This window comes from Pongo pygmaeus, chromosome 15 (assembly GCF_028885625.2).
Source record: "Pongo pygmaeus isolate AG05252 chromosome 15, NHGRI_mPonPyg2-v2.0_pri, whole genome shotgun sequence".
NCBI lineage: Eukaryota > Metazoa > Chordata > Mammalia > Primates > Hominidae > Pongo > Pongo pygmaeus.
Genome location: NC_072388.2, coordinates 94809794 through 94833494, shown reverse-complemented (window position 1 = coordinate 94833494; position 23701 = coordinate 94809794). Strand labels below are relative to the sequence as shown.

General features: G+C 44.5%; 1 long non-coding RNA gene across 1 annotated transcript in view; it reads right to left on the bottom strand.

Annotated features, from left to right (window-relative positions):
• Nucleotides 1-12806: 12806 nt before the first annotated feature.
• The window catches only part of LOC129013155 (uncharacterized), a 39905-nt gene continuing 29010 nt past the window's right edge, over nt 12807-23701 (bottom strand). Inside the window, exon 3 of the long non-coding RNA XR_008493781.2 lies at nt 12807-14322. This is a non-coding gene — a long non-coding RNA (uncharacterized LOC129013155). The remainder of the gene's footprint in view (nt 14323-23701) is intronic.

Sequence of the window (23701 nt, the reverse complement as noted above, 5' to 3'; positions counted from 1 at the left end):
AAAATCTCTGCAGCAATGTAACATGTCCATAACGGCCCTAACGCTCAAGCTGGAAGGTTGTGGGTTTACGGGAATGAGGGCAAGGAACACCTGGCCCACCCAGGGTGGAAAACCGCTTAAAGGCATTCTTAAGCCACAAACAAAAGCCTGAGTGATCTGTGTCTTAAGGACTTGTTCCTGCTGCAATTAATTCAGCCCATCCCTTCGTTTCCCTTAAGGGATACTTTTAGTTAATTTAATATCTATAGAAACAATGCTAATGACTGGTTTGCTGTTAATAAATATGTGGGTAAATCTCTGTTCGGGGCTCTCAGCTCTGAAGGCTGTGAGACCCCTGATTTCCCACATCACACCTCTATATTTCTGTGTGTGTGTCTTTAATTCCTCTAGCACCGCTGGGTTAGGGTCTCCCTGACTAAGCTGGTCTCGGCAGAATGTCTTTGAGCATGCATGCCCTCTTGTTTACTACCATCCCTACCATTCCCTATTGCTTTCTCCCTCCCTGCTGCAGTCTCTTGCATGTCTACCACGCTGAATGATCTTCACTCTCCTCTAGCTCGGCAGCCAAGTTCAGCCGCATCCTGAGCCATGTTGTCACCCAGGACCTTTGCATCCCTGAAGCCAGTCCACAACCTTCTGGTTACAGTTTCCTAACTTTCTATCCTGCTGAACTGGGTCCATTGGATCAGGTACAAAACCACACTTCTACATCTTGGGACAGTTTTTGAATCAGGAGCCTTGATGTGGCTGTGTTCCACAGAGGCTCTGCCATACCTGAGGAAGACAACGAATCCAGCTCACACCCCAGAAGAGGGCACGGAAAGAACTGGAGTTAGAAAATGGATGCAGTCAGGGGCAAGTAACCTAGCTTTCTGGGCCTCAAAGTCCCCATCTGTAAATGTGAGAATACCAATTCCTTCTTCCTAAGGTTTTTGTGTAAATTAAACTTCATGTCCATGGAAACACTTTGTAAACCGCAATCATGGAGCACAGGGAGTCAGGTGTCACCTGAGAAGCACATGTTCCTCTAATTGATACTGGAGACACCATCTCCTTATATGAACGTATTAGTCAGGGTTCTCCAGAGAAACAGAAGAGGATACATATGTGTGTAAATATTATGAGGAATCAGTTCACATGCTTCCAGAGGCTGAGAAGTCCCAAGATCTACAGTTGGTAAGCTGGAGAATCAAGAGAACTGATGGTGTCATTCCAGGCTGAAGACAGGCAGGTGCAAGACCCAGGAAGAGCTGAGTTTCAGTTCAAGTCAGAAAGGCAAAAAAGACCAGTGTCCCAGTCCAAGCACACAGACAGGAGGAGTTTCCTCCTACTCAGACTTTTTTATCTCTTCAGGTCATCAGTTGATTGGATGAGGACCCCGTATCTGCTTTACTAAGTCTACTGATTCAAATGTTATCCAGAAACATCCTCCTGGATGCACCCAGGATAATATTTGACCAAAGGTCTGGGCACCCTGTGGCCCAATCAAGTTGACACATAAAATTATTTATGTGGACACAGATTTTTCAAGGTCAGGAATTTCCTCTCCTTTTGTACACACAGTTGCAGTTGAGAATCCTAGTGACTTAAACAGCCCTGCAGGGTGCTTGGCTGATATCCTTGGACTTTATCTATGTCCAAGGATGACAGAATGAAGAGCAAGAATGTTTTGGAAGAGTGGAAAGTTTCATAGACACACTAGTAGGTGTTAGTATCATGGTTCAAATCGGCACAACTTAATCATTATTTTCTGAGAACCAATCACAGGCAAGACCATGGGCCTGGCCCACTAGAAGCCCAGCAGGAGAGAGATGAGGGTTTTGGGATCCGTTGAAGAATCCCAGTTCAATTTGCAGCGTGAGTCTGCCTAAGAGCATGTTGACAGTGTGACTTTGTGCCTCTCCCTGGGCCTCAATGTCCTCAACTGAACAAGCAGGTTCTGAATAATGTGAGGATGTGCAGAATCATCATAAACTAAAGCCCTGAGAAATGGCAGGCAAGTTTCTTACATCTTTGAGCCTTGGTTTCCTGGTGGGTAAATGCAATAGTTATCAGTGCCCTCCTAGTCGGTATGAGTGTTCATGAGACAGTGTCAGATGATGCTTACCATGCATGATGGGTGGCCAGGGGGATGTCACAGGTGCCACTGATTCATGAGTTTGGACATGGATTAGACATGTATTTACTGAGGGCCTGCTATGAGCAAGGGCTGTGCTAGGGGCTGGAGAAACAATAGCAAATCAATGAGAAGTCAAGGTCCCTTCCCTGAGGGGGACAAAGCAGAATCAGCCAAGTCGATACTCAGCGGCTGTCCCATGTGGTTACTCATAGGCAAGTAAGACAGAACGCTGTGGGGCCCAAAGAGCGGATATCAAACCCAGACTGGGGCCGCGTCACAAGAAAGGCTTCCCAGGAGAAATGGCCCTGGATCTGAATTTCAATGAGTAAAAGTTTAGAACCTAAAGACAACATAGTTAACTCCTCGTCTTGTTTCTTCTTCCACTTGTGCTGAGATGACTAAGACTTCCTTTCCTGGGGCCGTCTAATATTAGACACTTTCAATCAACATACCTGAGAAAAAACCTCAGGATGCACTCAGGCTCACAGCAACGTCTAACTGTGTCCAGCTTTAACCTGCACCTGTGTAGAACTCTGTGGTCATGTGGAGAATGAAGAAGTAGGGAGCCAAGAGAAAAGCTTCTTACATCAAATATCAAAATACATTCCAGGTGGATGACAGAGGTTAGGTAAGTGTGAGAAAATCCGTACACCACCAGAAGAATTAGACTTGAATATCTATCAAACATCTGGAGGGAGAAAAGACTTGCTAAGCACAGCATCACTGGAAACAAGCCCAAGGGAAAACAATGGGCAGAAGGGACATCAGCAAATTTTAAAGTCTCTGCACTTGGAGGTGGGATGGGGAGAGGAGAAAAATAGTAGGAAAAAATATTTGCAGCAAAGAGTTAATATTTTTATTATATAAAAAATTCATGGCCGGGCACAGTGGCTCACACCTGTAATCTCAGCATTTTGGGAGGCCAAGGTGGGAGGATCGCCTGAGGTCAGGAGTTCGAGACCAGCATGGCCAACATGGCGAAACCCTGTCTCTACTAAAAATACAAAAATTACTGGGCGTGGTGGCACGTGCCTGTAATCCCAGCTACTTTGGAAGCTGAGGCAGGAGAATTGCTTGAACTTGGGAGGTGGAGGTTGCAGTGAGCCAAGATTGTGCTACTGTACTCCAGCCTGGACAACAGAGTGAGATTCTGTCTCAAAAAAAAAAAATCATACACATAAATAAGAAAAACTGAGTTTTCTGTAACTAAATGAGTAAAGGATACAATTTCCAAAAGGGGGCATAATTAGTAGGGAGACATATAGGAAAATGCACCTCCCCTCCTCTGTAGTAACAAACCACATGTAAGCTGAAATAAAGATGAGCTACCATTTATCCCTAGCAAAGCTGTGAACATAGAAGAGTCCCAGGGCTGGCAAGGGATGGAGCAGAAAGCTTTCTGCTCTTTGCCTGTGGGTTTGGAGAGGGCATTGTCTAGTGGTACAACTTGTCTCTATTTAAAGGCTTTTGATAAAGATGATATATTGAGAGCTTTATGTTATAGGCAAGAGGGAACAACTAAGTATCTTTCTCTAGAGTCCTGAGGGTTAGTTAACAGGGATGCAGGGACTCGTCAAGGTTATTCACGTATTCTTCACCCATTCGACATTTAGTTATTGAGTACCTACTATGTGCACGTATTCTTCACCGATTCAGCATTTAGTTATTGAGTACCTACTATGTGCAGGATGCAGAGCTATCAGCATTACTGGAACAGCAGTGAAAGGCAGCCAGGGTCTTTTAGTCAGCTGGTTCTCTGGCCAACTAGAGTGTGGTGCAGAACACTTCCAGCAGCTTTGCAGTGTGCTAGAGTCATCCCGCTAGCATCTGAAAGATTCAGAGAGGCATCCAATCTTGCAGAGCAAAGAGCTTCAGTCATTAGAGTCTCTCATTAATTTGAGATAACACACGCTCCTTGGGGACATTCATCTGAGGAGAAGGCAGTGTCGGTGGCAGGATGTGGAGGCCACACACCTGGATGCTGGCCTTGCCTTGGCTCCTTTCCAGCTGTGGTCTCTTGAGCAAGTCACTGGACCCACAGCTCCCACCATCAGACCTACACAAGGGGTTAGCAGAGGAGGGTTCAGGTCCCCCTAGGTGCGAAAGCATCTGTCAAACTGTGACATGTTGGACAGACGAGAGGTACATTCATTACGTAGGACACCAGGGCTTCTCTGAAAGCAGGTTATTTATTTCAATTAGTGCCTCAGAACTTTCCAACCCCTCCTGTTTGGGCTGCAGCATTCCAGGGGAGGGACGGGTTTCTCCTCGCAGTCTGGTGCTTAGAGAAGGACTGCCCCACGTGGTAATGACTCCACGCTTCTTTCAGCAGTTACAGAAGTCTAATGACCTGATGGCTAATTTTGTTCTGATTCATATATTGCTTAATTAGGATTTTTACCCTGTAACAGATGGCTGTCTTCATTAAATCATGATCCATTCGCTCTGACTGGAAGCAGCTGGTTTGGGGGGTAGATGGCAATTTATTTTCTCCGTGTCAAAATGAGCCACGAGGAAAGTAATTCAGATGAAAATAATGCAGTTTCTTCCATTTAGTTTTATCTGTAAAATTAGAAGTTTTTTTTTGTTTTGGTTTTTGTTTTCCCTTGAGTCTTTTCAAGGTCTGCACTATGATCTTTATAAACCTTAAGCAGTAGGGGTGTTAAGCAGGAAACTGAGTCACCCCCTGAGAAACCCCTACAGGCAGCAGACCTTGCAGCTGCCTTTCTGGCTCCCAGCGTGGACCAGTCGTATCACACCGAGAAGCAAATCTATGCTTTTGGAAAATAAATAGTTCTTGTTTTTATTTTGCATTTCTTTGTTTTGTTTTAAAGGTGGGAGAGTAAGCCTCAGCAAGGGAAGGTCGCTTGCCCAAGAGCACCACGTGGTTTTGGTCAGCGCGAGCTCTACAGCCGAGGTTCTCCCTACTCAGCATGGGGCCCCGGTCCAGGAGTGTCGCTATCACCTGGAAACCTGTGAGAGATGCGGCATCTACCCCCAAACCCCAACCTGTTGAACCAGACTCTGCCTTTTATCCAGATCCTTGAGTGACTTGTGTGCTGGTAAATTTTAAGTAACCCAGACAACTTCAAGCGTATCCAAGGCAGGGTGCTGACTTGAACATGACTTTCTTGGAAGTTGTCATTTATCTAGTGCCTATGAGGGGCCAGGAACCTTGCAGCTTTTGCAAGGTACTTCATGTATTTTATTTCATTTAATCCTCAGGAAAGTATTGAATACAAAGCAGATACTTTATTCCCGTTTTGTTGGTGGAGAAGTCAAGGTCCTGAGAGATTGAGTGGACTTATCCAAAGTCACACAGCTGGTAGATGAGATTTAAACCCAGGTCTGTCTAAAGGCCAAGCCTGTGCTTTCAGTGCTAAACCAGTTGCTATGGTTTGAATGTTTGTGTCCCTTCCAAATTCATGTTGAAACTTAATCTCTAATGCAATAGTATTAAAAAGTGAGGCCTTTAGGAGGTGATTAGACCATGACAGCTCCACTCTTATCAATGAGACTGGTGCCTGTATAAAGAGAACTCCCTGTTCTAGTGTGAGGGAAGCAGCCCTTTTTCACCCTCCCGGCCATGTGAAGATGTGGTAAGAGCTGCCATCTTGGAAGCAAAGAGAGAGCCTTCACCAGACACTGAATCTGCTGGTGCCTTGATCTTGGACTTCCCAGCCTCTGGAACTGTGAGAAATAAAATTCAGTTATCTATATAAATTATCTAGTCTAAAGTATTTTTGTTATAGCTGGAACAGAGACACCAACATTATTGCTAAGCATCAATGACTTTTTAACCATTGTGAGAGCTAAAGAAGTCTTCAGCATCATTCTAAATGTATTACATTCATCCCTGCTCTCTGAAACTAAATAGTTCAAAAGTGTCACTTTTTCAAAATTATAAACTTCAAAATGAATATGTGTTATTTTAGAATACAAGGAGACACATCGATTCTGAGAAAGAGTACAGAACTGTTTGTCTCTCCACTGAACGAACCCAGTCAGTGGAATTTTTAAAGTAAACTTTTTCATTTTAGAATAGCATTAGATATAAAGGGAAAAAATGTGAAGATAGTACAGAGTTCCCATGTCCTCCACATCCAGTTTTTCCTATTCTTAGCATCTTACATTAGTATAGTACATTTGTCACAGTTAATGAACCAATAGTGATAACTTATTATTTATTAACATCCATACTTTGTTCAGATTTCCTTAGTTTTTAACCTGTTGCTGGATTTTTTTTTTTTTTTTCAGTTCCAAGATTCCATCCAGGATATCCCATGGCTTTAGTTGTCACGTCCCCTTAGGATCCTCTTGGCTGTGATGGTTTCTCTGACTTTCGTTGTTTTTGATGACCTTGACAGTTTTGAGGATTACTCTCAGGTATTTTTTTTTTTTTTTTAGACAGAGTTTCGCTCCTGTTGCCCAGGCTGGAGTGCAATGGCGCAATCTTGGCTCACCACAACCTCCACCTCCCAGGTTCAAGCGATTCTCCTACCTTAGCCTCCCAAGTAGCTGGGATTACAGGTATGTGCCACCACGCCCAGCTAATTTTTTTTTTTTTTTTTTGTATTTTTAGTAGAGACGGGGTTTCTCCATGTTGGTCAGGCTGGTCTCGAACTCCCAACCTCAGGTGATCCGCCCACCTTGGCCTCCCAAAGTGCTGGGATTACAGACGTGAGCCACCACGCCTGGCCTACTTTCAGGTATTCTGTAGACTGTCTCTCAATTGGGATTTTTCTGATATTTTTCTCATGATTAGACTGGGGTTATGAGGTGTTGGGGAGAAGATCACAAAGGTCTTCACACCATACCAAGGGAGGCTGCATACTGTTCTCACAACGCATCACTCTGGATGCTGATTTGGCCACCTGGCAATGGTAGTGCTTGTTAGATTTCTCAATTGTAAATTACTCGTTCTTCCCTCCCCTTGTCCATGCTATGCTCTTTGGAAGGAAGTCACTATGCGTAGCCCACACTTAAGGAGTGGGGAGTTGGAGACTTATGTTCTACTTTATTTTTTTCTTTTTCTTTTTTTTTTTTCGAGACAGAGTCTCACTGTGTCACCCAGGCTGGAGTGCCATGGTGCAGTCTCGGCTCACTGCAACCTCCGCCTCCCTGGTTCAAGCGATTCTCTTGCCTCAGCCTCCCAAGTAGCTGGGACTACAGATGCGTGCCACCACACCCAGCTAATTTTTTGTATTTTAAGTAGAGATGGGGTTTCACTGTGTTAGCCAGGATGGCCTCAATCTCCTGACCTTATGATCCACCTGCCTCAGCCTCCCAAAGGGCTGAGATTACAGGCATGAGCCACCACACCCAGCCTTTTTTTTTTTTTTTTTTTTTAATTTTTGCTGCTCCTTGCAGAGCAGGGCTAACTCCTACTCCCAGGCAGTGTTCTCAGAGTCAGCCGTGCTCTACCTTCTTAAGGGCAGAACATCTGTATAAATTATTTGAAATTCTGCATGTGAGATGCACCTGTGATGTATCATTTATTTATTTATTCAATCACATATTTATATCAGTATGGGATCATGGACATTTATTCTATAATTTGGATTATAATTTAATACTCCTTTCTTTATTTATCACGTTGCTCAAATTGTTTGAGCATTGACCACCGGGAGCGCCTTCAGTTGGCTCCTGCCTCCCTTTGACATCCCCTTCACTGTGGGTTTCCTTTTGCACACTTCCTTGCTCTCTGACACTGCAGGACGCTAAGATGCTCCAGGCTCATCTTGCATCCTCCTTTTCTAGCCCAAGAATCAGCCATTTCTGTAAGGGGCTGCTTTGTGGCTTGTGTCTGTGTGTGCTTTATGTAGCTGGTCGGGTTTCCCCTGACATCAGCTTCACCCCCATTACTACCTGCTGTGGGCTAATTCCCTGTGTTGAAATTTCCCTCTCCTAGTTCATGACTTCTAATCAGCTGCTGATTGGGAATTGGCAGCCCTGTCAGATCAGAACCACTCCTACTTCGCGTTCTTCACCCTCTTCACTCACTGCACCCCACACTCAGCCTTCCGTTGTCTCCTCTCACACACCAAGCTTTCCACTGCCTCGGGCTGTCCCTCTCCCTCGGACACTCTTCCGAGGCCCCTTCCCACTCTTCACCTCTCACTCAAATGTTCCCTCCTCAAAGAGTCCTCCGCTGACCACCCTATCCAAAAAGAGTCTCTCAGACTAATCACTGTTTCAACACTTATCTTCCTTAAAATTGATTTTGTTTGTCAATTGATTTTGAATCTCTGAACCTCTCCAACACTAGTCTGTAAGCTCTAGTGGAACCACATCTATTTTGTCCAGGGTAATATGCTGTAGCAGTTAAAATGGTGGCCTTTGGAATCCAGGTGCCTAGGTTCAGATCCCACCTCTGACACTCACCAGCATCGTGATTTTGGACAATTCACTTAATTTCTCTATGCCACCACGTCCTTATCTGTAAAATGGGTGTGATGATAGACTAATATATAATAAAAGGCTTAGAACAATGCCTGAAATGTAGTAAATGATTGGAAATGCTATGTTATTTTTTCCTAAGTGTTCAGATAGGCAATTTCGTTAGCTCTGGTGTCTTACTGAGATTCCATGGTGTAACAGAGCTGGACAATTAGCAAGAAGCATGCATTGCAACCACTTCAAACTGCACCTTGGATCAAATTGCTGAACACTGGACACTTGCAGTGAAAGGGCACCTTACAGGCCTCACAGTGGCTGGGATGTGGAAGATCCTGTTTCTGAAAATGACACAATCCCTTAGGAACTCCTGGACATCCAGACTCCTTCAGACCACAGGGGAGTCTGTTCTTCCAAACATGCATAGAGCATTCCTGCCCGCACCCCTCTATTTATGCTGTTCCCTCAGCTGAAACAGCTGCCACACCCATCTCTCCCTTCCATCCTTTCTGGGAACCCCCTTATGCCTGGCAACTAGTTGGCCACTAGGGATGGGGGATGTGCAATATCAGGGCTTGTTCCTGCCCTTCCAGGGGCACAAACCTACTGCCTGATTCCTCCCCAGCTGGGAGTCCTACTGGTGCATGGAGCTGGATCCTTAAATAAGCCCCTCTCACCACGGTCTCTCTGGCCGTTCCTGTCTTATCTACCCTTTATAGATAACGCACAATGCTCAATCCCACCAAGTGCTTCGCAGACATCATCTCCTCAGAGCCTCAAGTCAACCCTTGAGGCTGGTAGAGCTGTGGCTACACATCCTTGTTACAACATTGGGGCTTACAAGCACCCCTCCAGCACACAGTCAGTGCCCAACAAATGCCTGCCAAGTGAATGAGTAAATACACAAACACAAGAAATACTGGCTTGGGAGGCTCACACTTCCACAGCTGGTAAGCATGTGTCTGGAGCATGACTCCCAGCCTCTAAGCCTGTTCTCCTTTGCAGAGGGATGGGGAGGAAGGGACAAATGGTCAAGCTACATTTCTGGTGTTGCCTTGGCAGCCCCTATGGAATACAATGGGGACAATGGAGGGACAATGTCAGTGTCTTGATTCTCTGATTACTTAAATGTTATTATTATTTAATAATAACTGTCACCCATTAAGGTGCTTCTGTGTGTTGGGTGGTTTTCCTATGCATCTCATCTCATCTTCTCAACAGCCCTGCAATATAGGTAGCCGTATCCCTCCTTGCAGGAATGGATCAGAAGGGAGAAGTAGTGGAGAATGCCCAGCTAGTGAGGATGGAATATTTGAATCAATATCTGCTTGCCCCAAAGCCTTTGCCTTGTATACTGACCTGTCATGTTGAAAACTGGGGCAATCTCTCAGGGTTCTACATTTGAAGCATCCAAGAGGCTCTTAGGGAGGATGAACACACACACAGAGACAGAGACAGAGTGAGAGGAGAGAGGGGGGTTGATTAGAGTCATCGGGAGGTGAAAAGAAGATTGTAGTACTGAGATTCCTGTACCTACAGTGCACAAACAGAAGCTTCCCTCTTCTTCAGTCCACCGTTCAAACCACTTTTCAATATCTCCTCCCTTAGCTCCCCTTCCATGGAGCCCTATAATTTCAGTTCTAGAAGACACACAGAAATCAAATCACCAACTTTCCTCCTTTTACAAATAAAATAATTGAAGATCAGAGAAGGCAAAAGGCTTGTTCAAGGGTGAACAGCAACTTGACATCACAGTGGGCAGTAGGATCCATGCTCTCTGACTCCTAAGTCATTCCCCTGGGTGACCTTGACATACACGGTAACGTGCTTTCCCCTGGTTTTACTTGGGAGTTGCCATGAGGTTTCGCATAATTCATCCCCCGTCTCATCTCTGTGCATGTCCTAGGCTTGCAGAGCATGTCCTCTGAAGATGGAGATCTTCAGCCGTTAGTCACCCAAGGACTCTCCCTTACCCCCACAATTAGGCTTTAGAAGAAAAATGTGAAGTTTTTTTCTCAAAACTCACTTTGGATCCTTCTTCTGCATCGCCCTTCGATACTCCCCCAAATCCCAGCCAGGGCAGCGGGGACTTGGCTGCAGGGCCCAGAGCTCCAAATTACAGTTGGATCAGACTCCCTTTGTTCATTAGCCCCTGGCACCCAGTGTTTGGTGGGGACAGAACCCAAGAAATGACGAATAGTCCCCGATTCATTTCCAGCCCGATGGCAGTGGAGCCATCCACCTTGCCATTAAGAGAGCCCATGCCTGGTAAGGGAGAGGCAGGCAAACAGAGATCAATATTTTTATGATCCAGCTCTGGATAAATTCATTTCAGGGCCTGTTTAGCTTCAGGGCAAGCAGGAAGAGATTAAATAAGTTAATGGATGTGATAACACTTTCTAAACTGTAAAATGGTTGTGAAAGCACTTTCTAACGGTGAAGTGTTATGTAAATGTGCGCTGGGATGAGTGCCTGAGCCATCCTGAGAGGGTGTGGGTGCAGTGTGGGAAGGAGCACTCCTCAATGCCGCCAACTTCTACTCAACTATTTCTAGCTATTTCATTAATTTAGGTTTATAATCTTTGCTATCAAGCCAATGTTTTTTCTCCCCCTTTGAGGAACTTTCCCTTGCAGCAGGCTGGGCTGCCCTACTGCATGGCTTCAATTTAAAAGTGCATCACGCCTGTAATCCCAGCACTTTGGGAGGCCAAGGCGGGCGGATCACAAGGTCAGGAGTTCGAGATCAGCCTGGCCAACATGGTGAAACCCCGTCTCTACTAAAAATATAAAAATTAGCTGGTTGTGTTGGTGGGCGCCTGTAATCCCAGCTACTAGAGAGGTTGAGGCAGGAGAATCGTTTGAACCCAGGAGGTGGAGGTTGCAGTGAGCCAAGATCACATCACTGCACTCCAGCCTGGGTGACAGGGCAAGACTCTGCCTCAAAAAAAAAAAAAAAAAAGTGCACGCTGGTGGCAAGGAAGGTTTTCAATCACTCCTTAATCAAAAGTAGAATTTTCTATAAAATTAATTAAATCTGGTAAGTCTTAGAGAACACTGAATGACCTCATGAAGCTTTATAAAAGACACAAACACTATAGGAAGAGTTTGATATTTTTCTAATCAATAATTATTATTAGTGATTACATGACTGCATACGCTTGTCAAAATTTATAAATTATACACTTAAAATTGGTAAATTTTATTGTATGTAAATTATGCCTCCATAAAGCTGATTTTTTAAAAAAGGAATAAATACCCAGGGACACTTTGGCATTTTCAAACAATTATTATTAAATTTAACCTAATGCATTCCTAGGCACTGTAGGGGAGAAAGAATCGATCACTAAATTCATCTATCACTAAATTCAGGGCTGAGGCCTCACAAAGACAGATTAACAAGAGAAAAGCATACAGATTTATTTTATTTAAGTTTCATGTGACATGGGAGGCTTCCTAAGGAAAAGGAAAACCTGAAGAAATGTGTAAGGTTTTACAATTTTTATGCTAAGTTTGATGAAGAGTGGATAGCTTTGGAGAAATATAATTGGACAAAGATGATATGAGCAAATGGTGACAAACTGGAAGAACTTAGTATGTCCTGTTCAGATTCTTCTCTGTGACCCTGTGACTTCAAAGATAAGAATGTTCCTTTCTTCTGGTACAGGGAGGGGCCTTTCAAAGGAGACCTGCTTCAGAAGGGGGAAAGGGAGGTGGATGGTGAGAATGACCTTCCTGCTTCCGCCATTTTCTCAAACACCAAGGTGCCATATTTTGGGTTAGCATATCCTGAACCCATCAGTATAGACTGTACCTTCCTACATTATTTAAAATCTTATCTTCAAAACACACAGTCTTGAAAAGAGTTCTGAAACTTCACATCAAACTCCCCTAATAATGTTCTATTTTCTAGTTTTGCACTTCAAATTTAAAAGGCATTCTTTTCTATCATAGCTTCCTGCTGATTACAAGAGAGCCCTTGTCTTCATTTTCTAACCCTAATCAGCTAGAAAATTCTCCCTGACTATCTTCTGCCACAGTCCTCACTGGGCAGATTCTCAGTGAGGAAATGTAAAGGAGGTCATTTTCAACGAGGCTGCAGGGAGAGGGTGTCTGCTTTGCCAGCTGTGTTCTAGTTGGAAGTTCCCAGGCATGTGTGACTTTAAAGTTAGGCAAGATAAACATTTTCTTTGCAACAATACAGCATTGACAGTGGGTCCAGCATTTTCAGTGATTCTTGCTGTCATGTGGGAACTCATTTCTGTTTTGTTTTGTTTTTTTTTTTGGAGACAGTGTCTCGCTCTGTCACCCAGGCTGGAGTGCAGTGGCGCAATCTCGGCTCACTGCAACCTCTGGCTCCCTTGTTCAAGCAATTCTCCTGCCTTAGCCTCCCGAGTAGCTGGGATTACAGGTGCACGCTGCCATGCCTGGCTATTTTTTTTGTATTTTAGTAGAGACAAGGTTTCACCGCATTGCCCAGGCTGGTCTCGAACTCCTGAGCTCCAGCAATCCGCCTGCCTTGGCCTTCCAAAGTGCTCGGATTACAGGAGTGAGCCACCGCACCCAGCCAGGAACTCTAATTTCTAACTCTTGATATTTGCACTGTTAAGAAATGAGCATGATTAACGTAACTCCCGATGTCTCTTTTTCCTTCCATATGGAGGGAATTTTATTAGAACTCTTTCTCTGCTCCTTTATTAAATCTCTCTGGGGGTGGAAGTGACTTATCTGATTGGCAAATATGAAAAAATGAAGCAGGCAGGCTGAGTTTGGTTCCTTGTCTTTAACTTGAGAGTGAACCTGTTTGTAGGAACATGAGTTCTCTGCTTCTCCGCATCCTAAAGCTAATCTGGGCAGACCCCTCTCCATATAGACCCAGTATCCTGTCCCACTCCAGCTGCTGGGACTGGGTAGTTAAGTCAGTCCAACTTTAGGGTTTAAGTTTAGTAAGCCTACCTACCCAAGGATATAAGCCATGCCCTCCAACCTAGCCTTTGTGACAGCTTGATGTTCCATTTACCCCTTTTGGACAGAGAAGGGGTTGTCATTACTGAATTACATTCAAATACCCCAAGACTTGTAAGAGAAGGCAGTGGGCATGCATTGGATTCTCAGTCCTATCAATTAACTAGAGTGTGACTATGGATCTACCGCCTGATCTTTCTGAACCCCATCTGTAAAATGATGGGAGAATCATTATGGAGAGTAATGATACCAGCATCATTGAGCAGGTGTGAGTATCAAATGAGTAATGAATACGAGATAGCTTGGCCAACTGTGATGACCTTTATAAAGTGAGCCATGCCTAAAAACACTGTAACAAGGTCTTTGATAAACATATACAATGCACACATGCACGTAGAGATCCAAGCTATTTACATGACATCTGTTCACTTAGCGCTTCATAGATCATTGTCCACTTCATAGTCTTGGCTCTGGAACTAGCCCTAGCAAGACTTAGTAGCAGGTGAAGGCACCACTTTGTTAGATGTCACATGAATGTGGTGAGGTGGCTGACAGCATAGATTCTGATGCCAAACAGAACTAGTTTGTCTTCCAGGTCTGCCACTCACTAGCTGGGTGTCTGTGGGTGAATTACTTCATACTTCACTCTTCTTAGTCTTGAATTATTATTATTATTTTTTTTGAGACAGAGTCTCGCTCTGTGGCCAGGCTGGAGTGCAGTGGCGTGATCTCAGCTCACTGCAACCTCCGCCTCCCAGGTTCATGTGATTCTCCTGCCCAGCCTCCCAAGTAGCTGAGACTACAGGTGTGTGCCACCACGCCCAGCTTAGTCTTGAATTCTTTGTCTGAAAAATAAGAATAATAATAACTGATGGTGATAATGAAACCTGCTTTGTAGGGTTATTGTAAGGAGCAAATGAAGGAAGGCATGGGATGAATCCAATACAAGTTTGGGCACATCATAGGCATCCATTACATGCTAACAGGCATTATGATGTCTACCCACCACCTCCACCATGGCAACTATGACACACAACCCCCAGGCTGGTCCGGATTCTCACCCTAGCTCCTTGTCTGAGCCCAGCCTCCTTCCTAGCCTTTGTAGCCCACTCCTCTCAGCAACTCATATGTTCTCAATTCTTCCAGTCAACCACCCCACCCCATCCCACCATGCCCTGTTTACCCCAAGCTCCTGGCAGATGAACAGGAACTATGCTCATTTATTTATTTATTCAGTAAGCACATACGGGGCAACTCCTCCATGCCAAACCCTGGGTGGGAGTTGGGGTCACAGAGGCAAATCAGCCTCATTCTCCCATTCTTGAGGAGCTCACTCATGGGTGAGTAATGAACACAAATGGCTCCACTCCATGGCAAGATGTGAAGGGGCAACTCCAGAGGGACAGGCAGTGCCTTGTGAGCACAGGACATGGTTCTTTCCAAGGAGGTCACATTTAACTAGAACTTCAAAGGCAGGAGGTGCTGAGGAGGAGCTTGCAAAACAAAGGAAAGGGTGAGGAAAAGGACTAAGATAAAAAAGTCATGAAGGAAGGAAATGACAAGGATTGTGAGATGAAAGGTTATAGCAATCCAGAGCCTAGAGTGCTTGGGAGGAGACCACCAAGAAGAACTTTGTAATCAGAGGTAAGGTTGGGCAGGTGAGTTGAAGTTAGGCTTTGCAGAGCCCTGGATTTTGTCCCCAGGACTCGCATGTGCTGTGGGAGTCCATTAAAGGTCTTTGCACCAGAGCATGCAGGAATGAGGGCAGCTCCTTAGGACAATGATGCGATCAAGTAGCAAGAATGGATTGTGCAAGGGTGGGGAGGACCAGAAACCTTCTGAGGACCAGTTGGCAGTAAGAGCATCATCACCTGTTTACTAACTTATACAAGAAGTGGCTACTGAGTTCCGTATGTCAGGCAGAACCTGTGTCTTTGGATAGGGCACTTGAACCTTCCCGAGCCTCTGTTTCTTCAGCTGTGAATGAAGGATGTCAATATTCAGGAACAAAGGCTATGCTTCTGGCGTCAGATCTTGAGCATGGGTTGTTCCTGCTGCTTTCTGGAGTCTTCTGCAGCCTTTGAGATGCACTCCCTAGGACCCTGCTCGGCCCAGCCAACTCTTCTGAACTTGAGGACTGATAATATCTCTTCATCCTTCCCCAAGCTCCACTAGATTGTCATGTCCTGAGGACAGAGGCAGACATGTCCATATCATCCGGACATGCCTAGTAGGTGCTTGCCCTGAAATTGAATGTCACGTGAATGTCAGCATTCTCTGAAAAGGCATATTCTCCAGTCAGATGAGGAGCCATGGGTGCCCAGGATTTCATCTATCGAGCCTTTACTTCATGCATAGAAACCGTGGCTGGGGTCTCTTTATTTTTTTTTTTTTGTCCTTATTTACAATTGTGATGTTTTTTATTTTATGGGTTTTTTTCTTTCCTTTTTTTTATTATACGTTCTAGGGTACACGTGCACAACGTGCACGTTTGTTACATATGTATACATGTGCCATGTTGGTGTGCTGCACCCATTAACTGGTCATTTACATTAGGTATATCTCCTAATGCTATCCCTCCCCCATCCCCCCACCCCACAACAGGCCCTGGTGTGTGATGTTCCCCTTCCTGTGTTCAAGTGTTCTCATTGTTCAATTCCCACCTATGAATGAGAACATGCAGTGTTTGGTTTTTTGTTCTTACAAGAGTTTGCTGAGAATGATGGTTTTGGCTGGGATGTTTAATGACCTTTGCTTAGCCCTCCAAGAGGCTTAGGAAATAGATGTTTGTGCTCTCATGTTCCCAATGACCAAGCTTAGGGCCAGAAAGATAAGGCATTTGCCTAAGGTCACAAAGTAAGGACACAGCAGAGCTGGGACCAAACACAGCTGGGGCTGTCTCCTCACCAGTATTCTTTCAGCTACACCCCACCTCAGACTCACATTGGCCCCCATCCCCACCCAGCACCTCTCATTCTCTAGGGCTTTTGAGTGGCTCCTGTATATCTCAGGATCCTCAGCATGATGGTTCTCCCCACCTCAAGGAGAATGGCAGCAACATATCTGGGGAAGAAACAGCATATGAATGCATCTCGTCCATCACCCACTCCAACAGGAAAAAAAAATTATTAAACATGCTCTGTGTGCCCTTTCCAATCCTGGTGGAGAACAACAAGTAAAACTTCTCATTGCAGGAGTTGCCCTAGAGACAAATGAAAGGAAATTGAATGTGAAAATGAGGGGAGAGCGGGATCTCCATAGAAGATCTGGATAACTTCAGGACTGTTTAAAGCTGGCTTAGCTGGCAGTCTTCAGATGAAAACTCAAGAGCAAGCCCAAAACATTTCTGGAGTGGTCAGTGAACAAAGGCTTTTCTAATATAAAATAAGTATGTGTGTGTGTATATATATATATATGTGTGTGCGTATATGTCTACACACACACATATACTTATATATAGATGTTATATATAAACACATACATATATAAATATGTGTATACATATATACGTACATATAAGTGCTTATATTTATAAACTTACAAGTGTTTTATATATATAAATCCTTATATGTATGTACTTGTATGTATACACTTATAGAAATGCTTTCTAACTTAAAACATAAGAATGTTCATTAAAGAAAATCCTGGAAGTAAAAGAGGAGAAATCTTCTTTGGTCCTATGCCCTTGCTTCTTTCCCTTGCCCAGTAAACAGGTTGTATTAGTCTATTCTTGTATTGCTATAAAAGATATCCAAGACTGGGTAATTTATAAAGAAAAGAGGTTTAATTGGCTCATGGTTCTGCAGGCTGTACAGGAAGTGTAGCGGCTTCTCGGGAGGCCTCAGGAAACTTTCAGTCTTGGTAGACGGTAAAGAGGAAGCAGGTATGTCTCATGACGTAATAGTATTTGGGAGATATGAAGAGGAGAGCACTGGAATATGAGATATATCAAAGATAGAAATGATGAGGCTTATGTTGGGGAGATTTCTGACTTGAGTTATTGAATAGGTGGTGGGCCATTAATTGGGAGAGGGGGGCCAGGAAGGGAAGCAGGCTTCAGGGACAACACAATGAAATCAATTTTTTGTCCAGTTGAGTTCATGGTGATTGTGTGACATCTGGGTGAGATGTTCAGTGAGTAGGTGGAGGTATACCTCAAGTGCTGGAGATGATGGTTGACACCTTCCAGCACATTCTATCGCAGACCCAGCAGAGGCCTTAGAAGTCATCTATTCTAGCCTCATCATCACTGCAGCAGGCCCTGCAACACCTATGCCTCCAATTCATTGACCTTTCAGTATCTATTCTCTGAGCCACTTCCTTTATTTCCTCATCCCTGGGATCTTCCTCCCTCTGAAGTCATAATGTCTAGTATTCTCTACTCTGATCTTAACTATCCCATCTTCTCAAGACTTTATTTCAGATTGGCTTTATTGGCACTCTTCCCCCTTCAGCCTGTCCTTTTTCTCCCAGTCTTTAGAATCATTTGTGCCCATTTTTCATCCCTCTGGTGCTTTTACTCCACAGGGACTTTCTAAGCCATTCTTTCACCAACATCCTTAATTCTCTTGCGCCTCCCTTATGCCCTGCAACCAGCTGATGAAACTCCATCACTCCATCAATGCAGGGCCCCACCTTCTCTATTTCTATGCTAGATTGCCAAGCAGGAGGAAAATCACGCAACTACATTGATCAAATATACTAAAATTAATGGTCTTTCCTCAGTTGGGCTCCCTACTCCATTGTCAAAACCTTCCACTTGTCATTTTTCAACTCTCTAATTCCATCGTTGCTCTTGTTGTTCCATAAATTGTCCCCTCTTTTCCTGCACCTCTGCCTCCCCTTCTCCATTGGCCCCGTACTTAGATGTCCATACTTCAGCTGTCATCCCATCTCTCATATTTTTCTCTTCCCAACTTTCAAAGGACTTGCCTTCCATGACATTCACTGACTTCCATTCACTTCCAAACCCATTAAAATCAGCCTTCCTTCCCACTGCCCTCCTGGAACCACTCTCAGGAAGGTATCAGGGAGCTTCCAGCATCCAATGGCCACATCCTTCCTCCATGCCTCATCGCACTGTGCCTGTCTCTTATATTTGACTCTGTGAGTCACTGTATTTTTCTTAAGTCTCCCACCCCCATGACTTCTATGGAGCAACAGCTTCTGGTTTATCTCATACCACTTTCATTCTTTCTCAAAATTCTTCATGGGTACCTCCTCCTCTTTCTGCCCCTTGAAGTTATTCCTTAACATTATAGTAGCAGACCATGACTCTTTTAACTTTACACATACCCTTGTCTGGGGGTTCTTATTCAAATCACCAACTAAATACAGACAACTCCAAAGACTGTATCATCAACCTGAACTTCTTCCATGAGCCAGACTCAAATCTATCTGCATACCTGATCTATTCCTTGACACACCATTGGCTCCTCAAAGTTAACATATCAAAGTGCTATTTCTCTTAGTTGATGACATGACCATCCACCTGATTTAACCAGGAAGTCATCCTTGACTCTTCCTTCCCTCACTCATCACATCCAATAGATTTCCAGGTTCTGATTGTTTTATGTCCTAAATGTCTCTGAAACTGCTTACTTCCTAATATCTCCTAGTGTTGTGTGTATCCTTAGCATCTCTCCCCTGAATTCCTGTAACCCTTGCCTCACTAGTCTCCTATATACAGCCTTGTTTCCTTCAAATCCATTCTCCAAACTGTTAAAGATAAATCCTATAGAATCACTGTCTTCTTTAAGACCTTTCAAAGACCCTGGATTGCCCATAAGCAATGTTTACCAAAGAGGTTTTTAAAAACTGGCTTTTCAGAATGTTAAAAATGGTTACCAAGTTAATAAACTGAATAGTTTTCTTCATTGGAGGACTTCTCAGTGCCCAATGGGCTACTGTTTATTGGGAATCTCTAAGATATAACCCAAACATACTTGGCCTCAGGACTTTTCCTAAGGAGTATTTCACAGGACTGGCTTTCTAAGAAAAGTATTTTAGGACTCATTAGTCTACATCATAAAGTCAGAGCTCCAGAGCTCAGCATCTAAGGATGCCATGATATTGACCAAACTGACCACTCCAGTCTGACTCCTACCACTCCCCACCTCACCTCTTGTGCTGTGGAAACAGCAGACACATGCCCGTCCCTATCTTCGTCATCCCATCTCTCACCTCCTTACTGCTCACGCCATGACCTTTGTTTGGATGGCTCTTCCAATGCATCTTCTCTTTGCTGATTCCCAGTAATTTTTCACATCTCAGCATAGCTATCATCTCCTCTGGGAAGCATAAAGATCATGGAATATACACAATGGGAAAGCCGGGTATGCAGAGCAGACACCTCTCCAAGCAGCTGAAGGAGAACTGAAACTGACTCCTACCTGATTAATCACAGAGGGGCTAAGAAAGGGGCTAATCCTATCTGATTAATCACAGAGGGGCTAAGTCTTGAGTTGCCAAGACTGATTTGGGCTTCACCTAGGTTTGCTTATCCCATGGAGGGCAGGAGCAAAAGGAAAAGCACATTATCTTAGACTGGATATGCCAATAGGGAGAGCCCAGAAGACACTTATGCTCAGTCCCTTTGCCCATTCCTCCAGACCAGTGAAGTCCCTCTTCCTATCTACAGGAGTCATGAATTGATATGAGTGAACTAACAGACACAACCTCTTTCCATCATTTCCAAAAAGATAGAATTTCTCAGTTTAAGGGCCACAGTAGAAAATGTGATCAAGCAAGAAAATGATTTATCCTCTATAAGAAACATTGCACACGCTCAATTACATAAAAGAAGCAGGCCATTTGAGTGCATCAAAAGGGTTAAAGAGAGGCTATGACCCTGCCAATCTAATTAAGGCAGTTGATGCCTTCAAAAATTCTTCTTATGGCTCTGAGACGAGAGACACAATGGAGCCTAGAAACAGAAAGTAAATAGGGATCTACATGGTCTCCTTCCTGGCTTTGCAGAGAACTGGATTTCAAACATTCATCTCAATGAGCTTTACCACTGTCTGAGTGCCAGAAGTCACTGTCACTCCCCAGTTCTCGTTTTCTCTGAAGTCTCTCTGGTTATTCTAGTTAGGCGGGCACCTAGACCGACATTCAGCTTCTATTTCTCCTTCTTAAAGGGCATCCTGGTTGCCCCCCATTTCACGCAGTTGTCTGCTCCCTGAGGATATGTCCTCCTTCCAGTTCTCAGCTTCCTTCCTATCTTGCTGCTACCCACTTTTCTGTTTCCGAGAAATCTAATTAGTCTCTGTCTCCCTCACCTTACACTGGCCACAACCAAATGCAAAATGTCAGGAAATTGTTTCTTCATTGATTGCATCAGCAACCTGTCTCCCATGCAAAATGCATCGTCTATCTTTTGGCCCAGACCCCGTTTCTGGTTGTCACACCTCATTATGATCAAGGTTGAGATACACATGGTGCCATGGAAGGGGCAGGCCTGGGTTTCCATACAACTCTGCCAGTAAACACTGCTTTGTTTAAGTTTATGACCCTTAACTTGTCTGGGCCTCAATTTCCCACTTGTCAAATAGGGATAACAATAGAGAAGTCTCAGAATTTGTGATAATCAAATAAAAGGACCTCATACACCAAAAAAGCCCATAAATACGTTGGTTTAATGGAGACGCAGGGGATTTTCAGGCATTCCTGGAGAGCAGCTCCTTATCATTGGGTGTTGAGAGGGTTAAACATGAAAATGAATGCAATGCCTGCAGTTCAATTCCAGGCTGACAGGAGCTCCCTTCTGTCCCTCACTTTCCCAATAAGCCACATGTCCCATTGTCCTGCTGCCCCTGTACCTCCAGGACCATTGGAAAGATGTGGGTGACCCTTCCACTTCCCTTTGAGCTAGATCCCCCACCTCCATGCCCTCTATTTACTTTGTTATGTTGCCAGCTCACTGAGTTCTAATTCCTTGTCTCATTAAAAATTGCTAATCTAATAAATACTAATTACTCTGAAGAACAGCATACTCAAAAGCATCCAAGGTAATAGGCATGGGGATGAGCCATAGAGCGAGGCCCTATCTTTTCTCCAGAACTAGTGAACTCTTTCCAGATTTTAATTACATTTCTCAAAAACAAAAACAAGACCTATTCCCCTGTGAGGGATTCATCCCTGTTTTATGGAGAACAGAACCAGCTGTGTTGAATAGCAGGAAAACAAAGCAGGAGAGGGGCTATCATGGCTAACATGTCCTGGACAAGAACAATTGCACATGTTGTCCTCACCACACGCATAAGAACAAGCACCCCGTCCCCACCCCCCCAACCCCTCCCCCGGCCGCTTGGTTCTTACCCATCCCTCTGGTATCCTGACTAAGGGAGGATGAGAGGCATACATGTTCTGCAAAACCCTGTGTCCTCACCAGGCTCATCATGGCAAATGGCTGGGAATCTAACAACCCCAAATTTCCACCTAAGTTTGCATTTCAAACAGCAGCCTGCAAACTGGAAACACTTGGGTTGCTTGGACTCATCTGGACCATGATATAATGATTTGAGTTCTTCTCGGGAAAAGTCATTCAACCTTAGTCTCAGTTTCCTCATCCATGAAATAGGGCCAATGCTTTCCAGTCTGTCTACCTTCCAAGGTTGTTGTTGAACTGAAAACAGAAAGGAGACACCAAATATAGAGTCATGTTGCAGAGAACCCTTTTTTAAAGTAAGAGAGTTACACTGAGCAATGCTCTCTTCTCTCTGAATTAGGGTCATGGGGCAGAGAAGCCAGGCGATGACCCTGCAACACCTGGTGACCAGAGAGGAATGCTGGCTTTTCTATCTCATGTTATGATCAAGTCCTCTCTACTGACCTAGGCCCACTGGGAGAGACCCCCTTCTGAGATTCCATCAGAAGGGTCCCTTTGTGGATGCCACCCAGTGTGACATGTGACATGTTGCATGGAACAATCTTGCTGGAACAGCCCCCTTTGAGGCAGCCTGAACTGCTCACCTCATCCCTCCAACCTGACCTTTTGCTCGGCGCTGGGGCTGGAAAGTGACAGCTGAGATAGTGTTCATGGCCACATTTCCCTTAAACATAACTGAGGTGTGTGCAAACGCCTTGTCAGAAACAATAGTGCTTGGTGATCCATGCTGCTCCTTACAGAGGGTGTGAGAGAGAGCTGGGAAATATGGTCCTTGCCTCTGCATCCTTCACCAGGAACTCTCTAGATTAGTAATTCTCGGCCCAGAGTGATTTTGACCTCCAGGAGGTGTTTGACAATGTCTAGAGAGATTTTAGATTGTCATAACGGTTGTGGAGCAGCTACTGGCATCCAGTGGGTAGAGGCCAGTGACACAGCTAAACACCTTACAATGTACAGGACACCCCCCACAACAGAGATCCCGCCCAAAATGTCAGTAGGGCTGAGGCTGAGGAACCCTGGTCTACATAATATTTCAGGGCTTTTAAAAACATTTGGCAGCTGTTGTTACCCCCACTAGTCTTTGCCTGTCTTTCCTTAATGGCAAATGACTCTTGAGGGGGCTTCCTGATCAACTACATAGTGAACCCAATAACGACAGTCATTGCCAAAGAAAAGGTTCTCTCTTTTGAATAGAATGATGATGTTTGCCATCCTATTTTATTATTGCCAAAATAACACACAGGTTAGTTTACATAGTCTGTCTGCCATCCCATGAATGACGGTGCTGAGACTTGCTTGATCGAAAGAACAAGTTGGTTTCCAATGGAAGAAGGTCCTTCTTTTCCAAATCAGAACCCTTCATGTACACAAGTAAGCATCACATTTGCAAATCACAATGCTAATCCAAAATTATATAAAACTGGATGGAGATCCAACCCAAGTCTTCATTGATGCCTTCATCTGTCAACCAATAGAAACGTGTCAAGCTCCTTTTATGCCCAAGACCTTGCGTTCCAGCATGGGATTCCAGTGAAAAGTGGCCTCTGCCCTTTAAGGGCACACTCTAATGGGAACAGACATTTGCAGAGAAGCAATTTCAGGAAAATGGGATGGATTGAGTATGGAGGCCTGTGGCAGAAAGTGACCAGTTGTTCTCCAAACCTGCTCCCTTTCCTCCTGCACACATAGCCATACCCTATTTCCCAGCCTCCTCTGAAGCCAGGGTCTCTGCATTCTGGACATTGGACTGTGAGTCAGAAGTGATGGGACTCACTCACAGCCTGGCCCATGGGAGCCCCCTATGGTTGGCTCCTGTCCTTTCCCTGTCTCCTACC